Source organism: Pelophylax lessonae (genome assembly GCF_965119305.1).
Source record: "Pelophylax lessonae genome assembly, chromosome: 8".
In the NCBI taxonomy this organism is placed as follows: Eukaryota; Metazoa; Chordata; class Amphibia; order Anura; family Ranidae; genus Pelophylax; species Pelophylax lessonae.
This window is the reverse complement of record NC_138775.1, coordinates 108319156-108331293: the sequence shown is the minus strand read 5'-3', so window position 1 is coordinate 108331293 and position 12138 is coordinate 108319156. Positions and strand designations below refer to the sequence as shown.

Below are 12138 nucleotides of genomic sequence, written 5' to 3'. Positions count from 1 at the left end.
CCACTACTTCGGGGGTTCAGGGATTCCCAAGTCTGAAGTATAGGGAGAAGACACACTATGTTCTATCCTGTTTGAGTAAAAAGCAAAGGATAATCGTTTGAAATACATTTGATCAAAATGAAGAAAAGACAAGACCCCCTTCTTATAAGGGGTATTTGTGTCTCATTGTGCAAAGACTTACAATTTAGTAGTCATCAGAATGGGGGAGATAGGATTCTTTCAGATGGCAGCGGCTTCCTGGGATGCTCATTTCTCCCTCCAGTGAGGGGGGAATGGCATCCTGTTGAGTTCCCCGGCGCTTTATATGCAGCCACGCATGCGCAGTAATGCGCCGCGAGGTGCTACGTGTCACGGCTGTCGGTCCGTGTTCCTGATGCTCATGCACGAGGGGAGGCTGTGCGCGCATCGGCGAGAGGACCGTCCGGCCGCACAGCATACAGGCACTGCCGACACGGAAATAGAAGAGCCAGGGACCCACAGGGGTCATGAGGAATACTGGATATAAACAAAACATTCCTTGGCTACTGATGCCCCATATACAGGTTGTACTGGGGCTTTCCATGCCAGGTGCGATAACGGGGGCTGGACTGGGGAAAGACAGGAAAATCCATGTGTCTGGACCCGCATATTGTGTTTGGCAGTACAAAATAAGGATTGCATATATCTTGCCACATATATGAATACCATAAAAATAAAAAACATTGTTGATAACTTTCTTGGCGAAAGAGAGAAGCATTACATATTATAACATCAGGCAAGAAATAAAAATAAATATATTTTTCAAGGAGGAGATCTTGTTGTCATGGTTTGAGAAATGGGAGACAGGGGGAGTTGGAATTGTTCATGCGGGGACACAGGAAGCAGAGCAAGGAAGGATTGCAGAGAGGCCAGAATAGCACAAAACTTCGAAAGACTGAAAGATACAAATGAAGTAGGAAGATTCCTCTATTTAACCACTTGCCTACAGTGAACTTTCACCCCCTTCCTGCCCAGACCGATTTTCAGCTTTCAGCGCTCTCACACTTTGAATGACAATTACTCAGTCATGCAACACTGTACCCATAAAAAATTTGTGTCCTTTTTTTCACACAAATAGAGCTTTCTTTTGATGGTATTTAATCACTACTGGGTTTTTTATTTTTTGTGCTATAAATAAAAAAAGACTGAAAATATTGTGAAAAAACACATTTTTCTTTGTTTCTGTCACAAAATTTTGCAAATTAGTCATTTTTCTTCACAAATTTTGGCCAAAATTTATACTGATACTTATCTTTGGTAAAAATAACCCAAATAAGTGTATATTATTTGGTCTTTGTGAAAGTTATAGAGTCCACAAGTTATGGCGCTAATCATTAAAAATTGATCACACTGATCACACCTGATGTACTATCTCATTTCTTGAGACACTAAAAAGTCAGGAAAGTACAAATACCCCCCAAATTACTTTTTGGAAAGTAGACATTCCAAGGTATTTAATAAGGGGCATGGTGAGTTTTTTGAAGTTGTCATTTTTTCCCACAAGTCTTTGCAAAATGAAGATTTATTTATTTTTTTTAACAAATTGACGTATTAACAGGTTATTTCTCTCACACAGCATATGTATACTTGCAACTACATCCCAAAACACATTCTACTACTCCTCCTGAGTATGGCGATACCACATGTGTGAGACTTTTTCACAGCCTAGCCACATACAGAGGCCTAACATCCAAGTAGCACCGTCCGGCATTCTAGGAGCATAAATTACACATATCATTTCCTGACAACCTATCGCACTTTTGAAGGCCCTGGAGCACCAGGACATTGGAAACCCCCATAAAAGGACCCCATTTTGGAAAGCAAACACCCCAACGTATAATTTTTGAGGCATAATGAGTCTTTTGAACGTGTCATTTTTTTCCACAAGTTTTTGGAAACCGTGGAAAGAAAATGAAAATGCATTTTTTTTTTACACAAAGTTGTCCATTTATGAAATATTTCCAACACATAGCATGTACATAGCAAAAATTGCACCCCAAAATACATTCTGCTATTCCTCCTGAGTATGGCGATACCACATGTGTAACACTTTTACACAGCCTAGCCACATACAGAGGCCTAACATCCAAGTAGCACTTTTCACAAAGTTGTCCATTTATCCACTTTAAGACTGGGCCTATTTTTGACACTTGGTGTTTACAAGCTAAAATCATTTTTTTTGCTAGAAAACTACTTAGAACCCCCAAACATTATATATTTTTTTTTAGCAGAGACCCTAGAGAATACAATGGAGATCGTTGCAATATTTTTTATCACACCATATTTGCGCAGCAGTCTTCCAAATGCAATTTTTTTGAAAAAATGCACTTTTTTGAATTAAAAAATAAGAAAACAGTAAATTTAGCCCAATTTTTTTCCATAATGTGAAAGATAATGTTACGCCGAGTAATTAGATACCCAACATGTCATCTTTCAAAATTGCACACGCTCACAGAATGGCGCCAAACATTGGTACTTAAAAATCCCCATAGGCAACAATTTAAAAATTTCTACAGGTTACCAGCTTAGAGTTACAGAGGAGGTCTAGGGCTCAAATTATTTCTCTCGCTCTAACGATCACGGCGATACCTCACATTTATGGTTTGAACACCGTTTACATATGTGGGCGGGACTTGCGTATGCGTTCGCTTCTGCGCGCGAGCTAACGGGGACAGGGCGCTTTAATTTATTTTTCCTATTTTATTTATTTTATTTTTTATTTTTACACAGTTTTAAAAAAAATAATGTTTTGATAATTTTTATTCCTCTTACAAGGAATGTAAACATCCCTTTTAATAGAAATAGGCATGACAGGTCCTCTTTATTGTGAGATCTGGGGTCAAAAAGACCTCACACCTCACAACTACACTAAAAAAGAAAAAAAAATTGTTGAAAAAGAAAAAAAAAATTGTTGAAAAAAAAAAAAAAAAAGCGGCCCTTTAAACCGGTTTCTAGGCAACGACTTTTGACGTAGCTCCGGTCCTCCAAGACCATAGAGTCAAGTGAGGGCCATCTTGCCCTCACTTGACTTCCTGTCTCTGAGGATCCGGGACCGGATCGTTTTCCCCGCTGCTGGCGGGTCCGGTAAGCTGGAAAAACATCTGGTACGCGGCGGGAGGGGGGGCACCTCTTCCCCTGCACCGTAAGGGTAATTCCACGGTGAATCCGCCACTTGGACCACCCTTATCTGAAAGCCGACCCCCCGCCGTTTAAAAAAATACCGGGGTTATGGCAGCTATCTGCTGCCATAACGCCAGTATTTAGCTTTTAATGACCGACGTATATAGTCGTTAGGCGGTCGGTAAGTGGTTGCATGTATATAGCAAAAATTGCACCCCAAAATACATTCTATAAAGGAAAGTGTACAGGAATAGTCCGAGTCCATCTCCGATCCGCTACTATTAGCGATTTCAAATTCCGAATCGGATTTGGATACTGATGAGAGCTCCCCGGTGCTCTCATCAGTCATGGAGAGGACCTGAAGGGCCTCCTCGCTGCTGTACATCTTTTTTGACATGCTGGCTGTGATGGGCACTGATGGGGTGACAGATGATGATGACTGATGGGGTGACAGGTGACGATGACTGATGGGGTGACGATGACTGATGGGGTGACAGGTGACGATGACTGATGGGGTGACAGATGACAATGACTGATGGAGTGACAGATGACAATGACTGATGGGGTGACAGATGACGATGACTGATGGGGTGACAGATGACGATCACTGATGGGGTGACAGATGACGATCACTGATGGGGTGACAAGTGACGATGATTGATGGGATGACAAATGACGATGATTGATGGGGTGACAAGTGACGAAGATTGGGGTGACAAGTGACGAAGACTGATGGGGTGACAAGCGACGATGACTGATGGGGTGACAAGTGACGATGACTGATGGGGTGACAAGTGACGATGACTGATGGGGTGACAGGCGATGGTCACCGATGGATGACAGGTGACAGGCGATGGTGCACGGCGGTATTGATGGCAGTCTCACTTTTTCTGGCTCTGCTCTCCTCACACTGGAAATTGTGTGAGGGGAGAAGAGCTAGTAACAGTGAGTTACTGCTCTGTGTTTACATTTTGTGATCGGCTGTGAATGGATTCACAGCCGATAACATAGTAAACAGCCACTGTCAGTGACTGTTTACTACTGCCGGTGACTAGCTGTGTTCCTAGGGAACACAGCGCCACCGACATGACCGCGCTGCGCGCTTCCGATCGCGCATGCGCGGTCTTCTTCTGGGCTTTCCCATTGTGATCGGCTGTGTGATTGGAACACAGCCGATCACGTCAGAAACAGCCACGCTCATTGGCTGTTTCCCCAATGCCGGTGACGCGCTGTGTCCCCCGGGACACGCCGCCACCGACAGTGCAGGGCGGCGCGCACACGATCGCGCGCCTGTCCTGCCTGAATGGGCCGACTTCATATGACGTCCGCCCAGAACAATGGCCACACCGTCCCACCGTCATTTGACGGTGGGCGGCAAGTGGTTAAGTTGAAAAGGATTCCAGAAATTATGAAAGATGAATGAAAAGGAAAATGATGAGGACAGAATGCAGTAGGTATCGGGTAGGCAGGGGAGATGAGTACCTCATGCGTGAAGCCTTGTTTTTCTATCTTCTGCATACTTGTTCCAATATCAGAAGGGTGGAGAGGAAGGACTAACAATAATAAACCTGTCATCCCACGTTCTAACACCAAGTGAACATGAGGTTTTATCTCTAGGACTTTCTTTTTGCCCAAATAAAATACCGACAAGTTTGAGACAGTAAAAGATATAAACCTCTTTGCAAGGAACTTAATGTTTAAAGTCATGTACGACAGGAATCCTCCTAAGGAGAACAAGATCCACGCCTAACAGCAGCAGAGTTTAGAGCGATTAGAGACCTCAACCTGCTGCTACAGGAAGGTGGTCTAGACGATTTAACAGAACCACATGATCTTTTCCGCTCTTGACCTCAATCCAACCATAGCCCTATTCGTTTGGCAAGCAACCAAGGACATCGAGGAGATACGAGAAAATAAAACTACGCACAACCTGACAAAAGAACAATGACAAGCACTAAAAGAATTATGGAGCAATGTGGCTATCACCATCAAGCCCTCCGCAAAGGGGGAAATATTGTCTTGATGGACAAACAAAAATACAAGACCATGTGCCTTAAGATATTAGAAAATGACAAATGCTACAGAAAGATCTCTCCTGTCATGTTAAATCCTATAATGAGGATTTTTACAAAAAGGTGGACAAAGCCTTGAATGATGGGGCAATATCCCAAACACTGTGGGAATATGTACAGACTAAACATCAACGGACTCCGACATTTTATGCCTTGCCAAAGGTACCATCCGGGCAGCCCCATCATTTTGGTAAATGGAAACATTTCTGAAGCTACAAGCCAGGTGATCGTTACATAGTTTGTGAGGTCGAAAAAAGACACCAGTCCATCCAGTTCAACCTATGATGTGTGTGTGTTTGCTGTTAACTGTGCATTGTATACCCCTGTATGTTGTGGTCTTTAAGGTGCCCATCTAATAGTTTTTTGAAACTATCGATGCTCCCTGCTGATACAACTGCTTGTGGAAGAGAATTCCACATCCTTACTGCTCTGAAAGTGAAGAACCCCTACGTATTTTAAGGTTAAACCATTTTTCCTCAAGTTTTAGTGAGTGGCCACGTGTCTTATTGTATTCCCTTTCTCTGAAAAGTTTGTTCCTTATGCTAGGGTCGCCAGTACAGTATTTGTACATTGATATCATATCCCCCCCCTCAATCGTCTCTTCTACAGAGAGAATAAGTTCAGTGCTTGTAGTCTTTCCTCATAGCCGATGCCCTCCATTCCCCTAATATTTTGTGTTGCCCTTCTCTGGACTCTCTCCAGTTCCAGCACATCCTTCCTGAGGACCGGTGCCCAGAACTGGACAGCATACTCCAGATGTGGCCAGACCAGAGTCTTGTAGAGTGGGAGAATAATCTCTTTATTTCTGGAGTGAATCCCATTTTTTTTTATACAGGCCAGTATTCTGTTGGCTTTGCTTGTAGCGGCTTGGCATTGCATGCCACTGCAAAGCTTGTTGTCCACCAGTACCACCAGGTCCTTTTCCATCCTAGGACTCACCCAGAGGTCCCGTCACCCCCCCCCCCCCCCAGTGAGTAGCTTGCTTCCCTGTTTCTGACGCCCAAGTGCATTATTTTACATTTTTCAACATTAAACCTCATCTGCCATGTAGTTGCCCACCCCATTATTTTGTTCAGGTCCGCTTGTAAGGTTTCCACATCCTGCATAGAAGATATTGGCATGCTTAGTTTAGTATCATCCGCAAATACTGAGATTGTACTCGATATCCCCTCCTCTAGATCATTTATGAATAAATTAAACAGGATTGGCCCCTGGACAGAACCTTGGGGGACCCCACTTTCCACACCCGCCCAATCTGAGTAGTCCCCATTAATCACCAACCTCTGTACTCTCCCCTGGAGCCAGTTCTCTATCCAGGTACTCACCCTGTGGTCCATACCTACATTCCTTAGTTTGTACAGTAAGCGTTTGTGGAGAACGGTGTCAAAAGCCTTTGCAAAGTCCAGATACACCACATCCACTGGCTTACCTTTATCTAGGTGGCAGCTCACTTCATCGTAGAAGGTTAATAGATTGGTTTGGCGAGAATGATTTTTCATGAATCCATGCTGATTACTACTAATAATACAGTTTTCATTACTAAAGTCTTGTATGTGGTCCCTTAACACCCCCTCCAAAATCTTGCAGACTACTGATGTTAGGCTGACCGGCCTATAGTTACCCGCGATATATCTCGGCCCTTTTTAAATATTGGTACCACGTTGGCTTTTTTCCAATCAGCTGGCACCATACCAGTCTGTAGACTATCCTTAAAGATAAAAAATAATGGTCTGGCAATCACCTGGCTGAGCTCTTTAAGAACCCCCGGGTAATTTATTTATGTTAAGTTTCTCTAGTTTAGTTCTAAGTCTATCTTCTGTTAGCCATGGCAGTACTTCGTGAAGGGGAATTATTTAGTTTAGCAATACAAGCTGGGTTAGTGTAGCCCCCCGATTCTTTTGTGAAGACTGAAGAGAAGAAATTATGTAACACTTCCGCTTTTTCTCTGTCCTCTGTGGCCATATTTCCTTTGTCGTTTTTTATGAGGCCAATGTGTTCTGGCCTCACTTGTTTATATACTTAAAGAATTGCTTGGGGTTCTTTTTACTCTCTTCCGCTATATGTCTCTCGTGTTCTATTTTAGCCACCTTGATTTCGTCTTTACATTTCTTATTACACTCTTTGTAATGCTTGAATGCTGCCATAATGCTTGAATAGATGCCTACCTTAGGACACATGTACATGTAACCAAATTTGCATCATACACAAAAGATACCGTACACTTTTTACAAACATTGGATGGTATGGTAATCCCAAAAGATGCATTTTTGATCACAGTGGACGTGGAATCACTTTATAATAACATTCCCCATGAAAAAGGAATTGACAGCTGTCAAACAAGCACTGGGATAACAGAGCAGACATGACAAAAATTTCAACGATTTCATTGTACAAATGCTAGAATTCATACTCCACCACAACTACTTCTCCTTCTCAGGCTCGTATTACCTCCAAACATGCGGCGTAGCAATGGGTACAAGCTGCACCCCATCTTACGCTAATATACATCTCGGGGTGTGGGAACAAGACTTCCTAGCTGATGAAGCAAATGCCCCATACGCCAGCCACATCATGCTCTGGCAAAGATATATTGGCGATATCTTCATCATTTGGAATGGCCCGGAACATATGATAAAGGAATGCCTCAACAGAATGAATAACAACCAACATAATATGTTTTTTACGATGCAGTACAGTAAGGACAAGGTAACATTCCTGGACACATGGGTATATAAGGATGCAAATGGGAACCTCAATACCACATTATACAGAAAGGAAACCGCGTGAAGCACAATCCTCCACGCAGAAAGTTTTCACCTAATTACCTTGAAAAAAATCCATACCATACAGCCAATATTTGCGGATTAAACAAAACAGCACCAATCCGGATGATTTCCCTAAAGATTCGGACGCACTTACCAGACGCTTATTACAAACAGGCTACACAAAAGCCTCCCTGAGGAAAGCTTTCAATAGGGTTAAAATTAAGGACCGACAAGAGATCCTATTCAAAGGAAGTGCAAAGTCAGGACCCACTGAAGGAGGACCCTACTGTGAAAGACCTCATCCCCAAACATCCGCTGATCACTTTCAGAAAAGCAGGATCTCTAAAGGAATCACTAGTCCATAGTGAATTCAAGGAAGGATCAAGAAGGGACCCATGCAAAGATAAAGGCACCTTCCCATATGGCAGCTACGCACAATGCAAAGTCATACATAGATGTACCTCCAAAACACTCCCAAATGGGGACCTTTCAAGTGAAACACTTTGCCAACTGCAAAACACAAGGAGTTGAATATTTGATGGAGTGCAAATGTGGTGCTTTTTACGTGGGCAAGACTCGGCAAGAATTTGGAAAAAGAGTGAGTAAACACGTACATGGCATGCAAGTTGGAAACTTCTATCTCCCCCTAGGGAGACATGTTGCGTACACACATTACTATAGGATGCCCAGGGTCAGCTTTATGGCCCTGGATAGACTTCATATCCCAATGAGAGGAGGAGATTGGAATACAATGCTCCTCCAACTTGAAATGCGCTGGATCAGGCACCTTAGATCCACCTCCCACCCAGGCCTCAAGCTTTCGCCCCTTTCTAGAAGGCTTTGCCTCAGGTAAAACAGACTGGGACCTGGTCACAGGAAGTATCATCTCTGACAAAAAGGTCCTTTGAACTACATGCAGCAGACAGCCCTTGCCTATTTTCTAAAGGCAGGGTCCTACCAAGCAGTCCAATTCAGACCCAGGCCCTTTCTTTCTCCCCCCCCCCCTTTTTCTCCAAAATTGTAACCAAGCCGAATGAACCAGTATAATATTACCAATATTTCCCTGCCTCTCCACCCCCATGTACAGTGCCTTACGAAAGTATTCCCCCCTTGAACTTTTCAACCTTTTTGCCACATTTCAGGCTTCAAACAAAGATATAAACTGTAATTTTTTGTGAAGAATCAACAAGTGGGACACAATCATAAAGTGGAACGAAATTTATTGGATATTTCAAACTTTTTTAACAAATAAAAAAAACGGAAAAATTGGGAGTGCAAAATTATTCAGTCCCCTTAAGTTAATACTTTGTAGCGCCACCTTTTGCTGCGATTACAGCTGTAAGTCGCTTGGGGTATGTCTCTATCAGTTTTGCACATCGAGAGACTGAAATTTTTGCCCATTCCTCCTTGCAAAACAGCTCGAGCTCAGTGAGGTTGGATGGAGAGCGTTTGTGAACAGCAGTTTTCAGTTCTTTCCACAGATTCTTGATTGGATTCAGGTCTGGACTTTGACTTGGCCATTCTAACACCTGGATATGTTTATTTGTGAACCATTCCATTGTAGATTTTGCTTTATGTTTTGCATCATTGTCTTGTTGGAAGACATATCTCCGTCCCAGTCTCAGGTCTTTTGCAGACTCCATCAGGTTTTCTTGCAGAATGGTCCTGTATTTGGCTCCATCCATCTTCCCATCAATTTTAACCATCTTCCCTGTCCCTGCTAAAGAAAAGCAGGCCCAAACCATGATGCTGCCACCACCATGTTTGACAGTGGGGATGGTGTGTTCAGGGTGATGAGCTGTGTTGCTTTTACGCCAAACATAACACTTTGCATTGTTGCCAAAAAGTTTGATTTTGGTTTCATTTGACCAGAGCACCTTCTTCCACATGTTTGGTGTGTCTCCCAGGTGGCTTGTGGCAAACTTTAAACGACACTTTTTATGGATATCTTTGAGAAATGGCTTTCTTCTTGCCACTCTTCCACAAAGGCCAGATTTGTGCAGTATACGACTGATTGTTGTCCTATGGACAGAGTCTCCCACCTCAGCTGTAGATCTCTGCAGTTCATCCAGAGTGATCATGGGCCTCTTGGCTGCATCTCTGATCAGTCTTCTCCTTGTATGAGCTGAAAGTTTAGAGGGACGGCCAGGTCTTCGTAGATTTGCAGTGGTCTGATACTCCCATTTCAATATTATCGCTTGCACAGTGCTCCTTGGGATGTTTAAAGCTTCGGAAATCTTTTTGTATCCAAATCCGGCTTTAAACTTCTCCACAACAGTATCTCGGACCTGCCTGGTGTGTTCCATGTTCTTCATGATGATCTCTGCGCTTTAAACGGACCTCTGAGACTATCACAGTGCAGGTGCATTTATACGGAGACTTGATTACACACAGGTGGATTCTATTTATCATCATTAGTCATTTAGGTCAACATTGGACTGACAACAGAGATCCTCACTGAACTTCTGGAGAGAGTTTGCTGCACTGAAAGGAAAGGGGCTGAATAATTTTGCACGCCCCAATTTTTCAGTTTTTTATTTAACAAAGTTTGAAATATCCAATAAATTTCGTTCCACTTCATGATTGTGTCCCACTTGTTGTTGATTCTTCACAAAAAATTACAGTTTTATATTTTCATGCTTGAAGCCTGAAATGTGGCAAAAGGTCGAAAAGTTCAAGGGGGCCGAATACTTTTGCAAGGCACTCTGTGTATATATATATATATACATATATACATTGTTGCATATTGTTTTTTGTATATATGGCTATTTTCAACAATCGCATGGGATGCACATACTTATGCTACATATAAATCTAAAATTTACCCTTCTGATACTTGAACAAGCATGCAGAAGATAGAAAAACAAGGCTTCACACATGAGGTACTCTTCTCCCCTGCCTACCCGATACCTACTGCATTCTGTCCTCATCATTTTCCCTTTCATTCATCTTTCATAATTTCTGGAATCCTTTTCAGCTTAAATAGAGGAATCTTCCTACTTCATTTGTGTCATTCAGTCTTTCAAAGTTGTGCTATTCTGGCCTCCCTGCAATCCTTCCTTGCTCTGCTTCCTGTGTCCCCACATGAACAATTCCAACTCCCCCTGTCTCCCGTTCCTCAAACCATGACAACAAGATCTCCTCCTTAAAAAATATATATTTTTTTTTTTTTGCCTGATGTTATAATATGTAATGCTTCTCTCTTTCGCCAATAAAGTTATCAACGTTTTTTATTTTTATGGTATTCATATATGTGGTGTGATATTTGGGGTGATCGCTCCAAGGGATCACGTGCACAAGCCAGGTAAACTTAAACAAGACGTGGTTTATTTTCTTCCACAACAGAAACAAAGCTTCCAGCAGCAAACCGTTCAGAAAACAGGTATACCTTAAAAGTCCGCTTAACTCTAGCATAAATGGTAAATTATAATACAATACTGGCTTTTGGCATGGGGTGTTTACCCCAGGTATGCAGTCCCAAGCAGCCGCCAAGTCTCCAGCCACCATGCAGCACACAAACACACTTGTTTTTAGCAGCTCAGTCTCCCAGGTGTGTGTCCAGCTCCTACTCTCCCACCCCCACTGACACTACTTCCTGTCTTTAAGAGCTGGTCATCTGGGAGAGGGCTTAACCCTTGCCTTCCTGAGATCCCATACTTCCCTTACAGGGACCACAGTCCAAATATTGGTGCAATGTAACATCCATCCAGGACCCAAACTCTATGACCTCCACATATCCCCCCCTCTGCCTCAACGCGGAGGTGTCGGAGGCACCATCAGACACCATACAATGCACTCGGGAGAGCGCATCAGCATTCTGATGCTGTCTCCCGGGTCCATGCTCTACCATAAAGTTGAATTCCTGGAGGGACAGGAACCACCTCGTCACCCTGGCATTGGTCTGCTTGTTTTGTCGCATCCAGGTCAACGGGGCATGGTCGGACACCAGGCGAAACTTCCTACCCAGCAGGAAGTAGCGCAGAGAGTCTAGTGCCCACTTCATGGCGAGACACTCCCGCTCCACCACAGCATAGTTTCTCTCTGCCGCCATCAGTTTCCTACTGAGAAAAACTATGGGGGGCTCTTCCCCATTGACCACTTGCGACATGACAGCACCCAGTCCAGCATTCGAGGCATCCGTCTGTACTACAAACTCCCTGGAA

At 43.3% G+C, this 12138-nt stretch overlaps 1 protein-coding gene across 1 annotated transcript in view; it reads right to left on the bottom strand.

Annotated features, from left to right (window-relative positions):
• Positions 1-494: 494 nt before the first annotated feature.
• Positions 495-12138, bottom strand: part of MRPS21 (mitochondrial ribosomal protein S21) — a 77844-nt gene continuing 66200 nt past the window's right edge. The window contains exon 3 of the mRNA XM_082265906.1: positions 495-506. The gene's annotated coding sequence lies outside the window, so the exon portion shown is untranslated. The remainder of the gene's footprint in view (positions 507-12138) is intronic.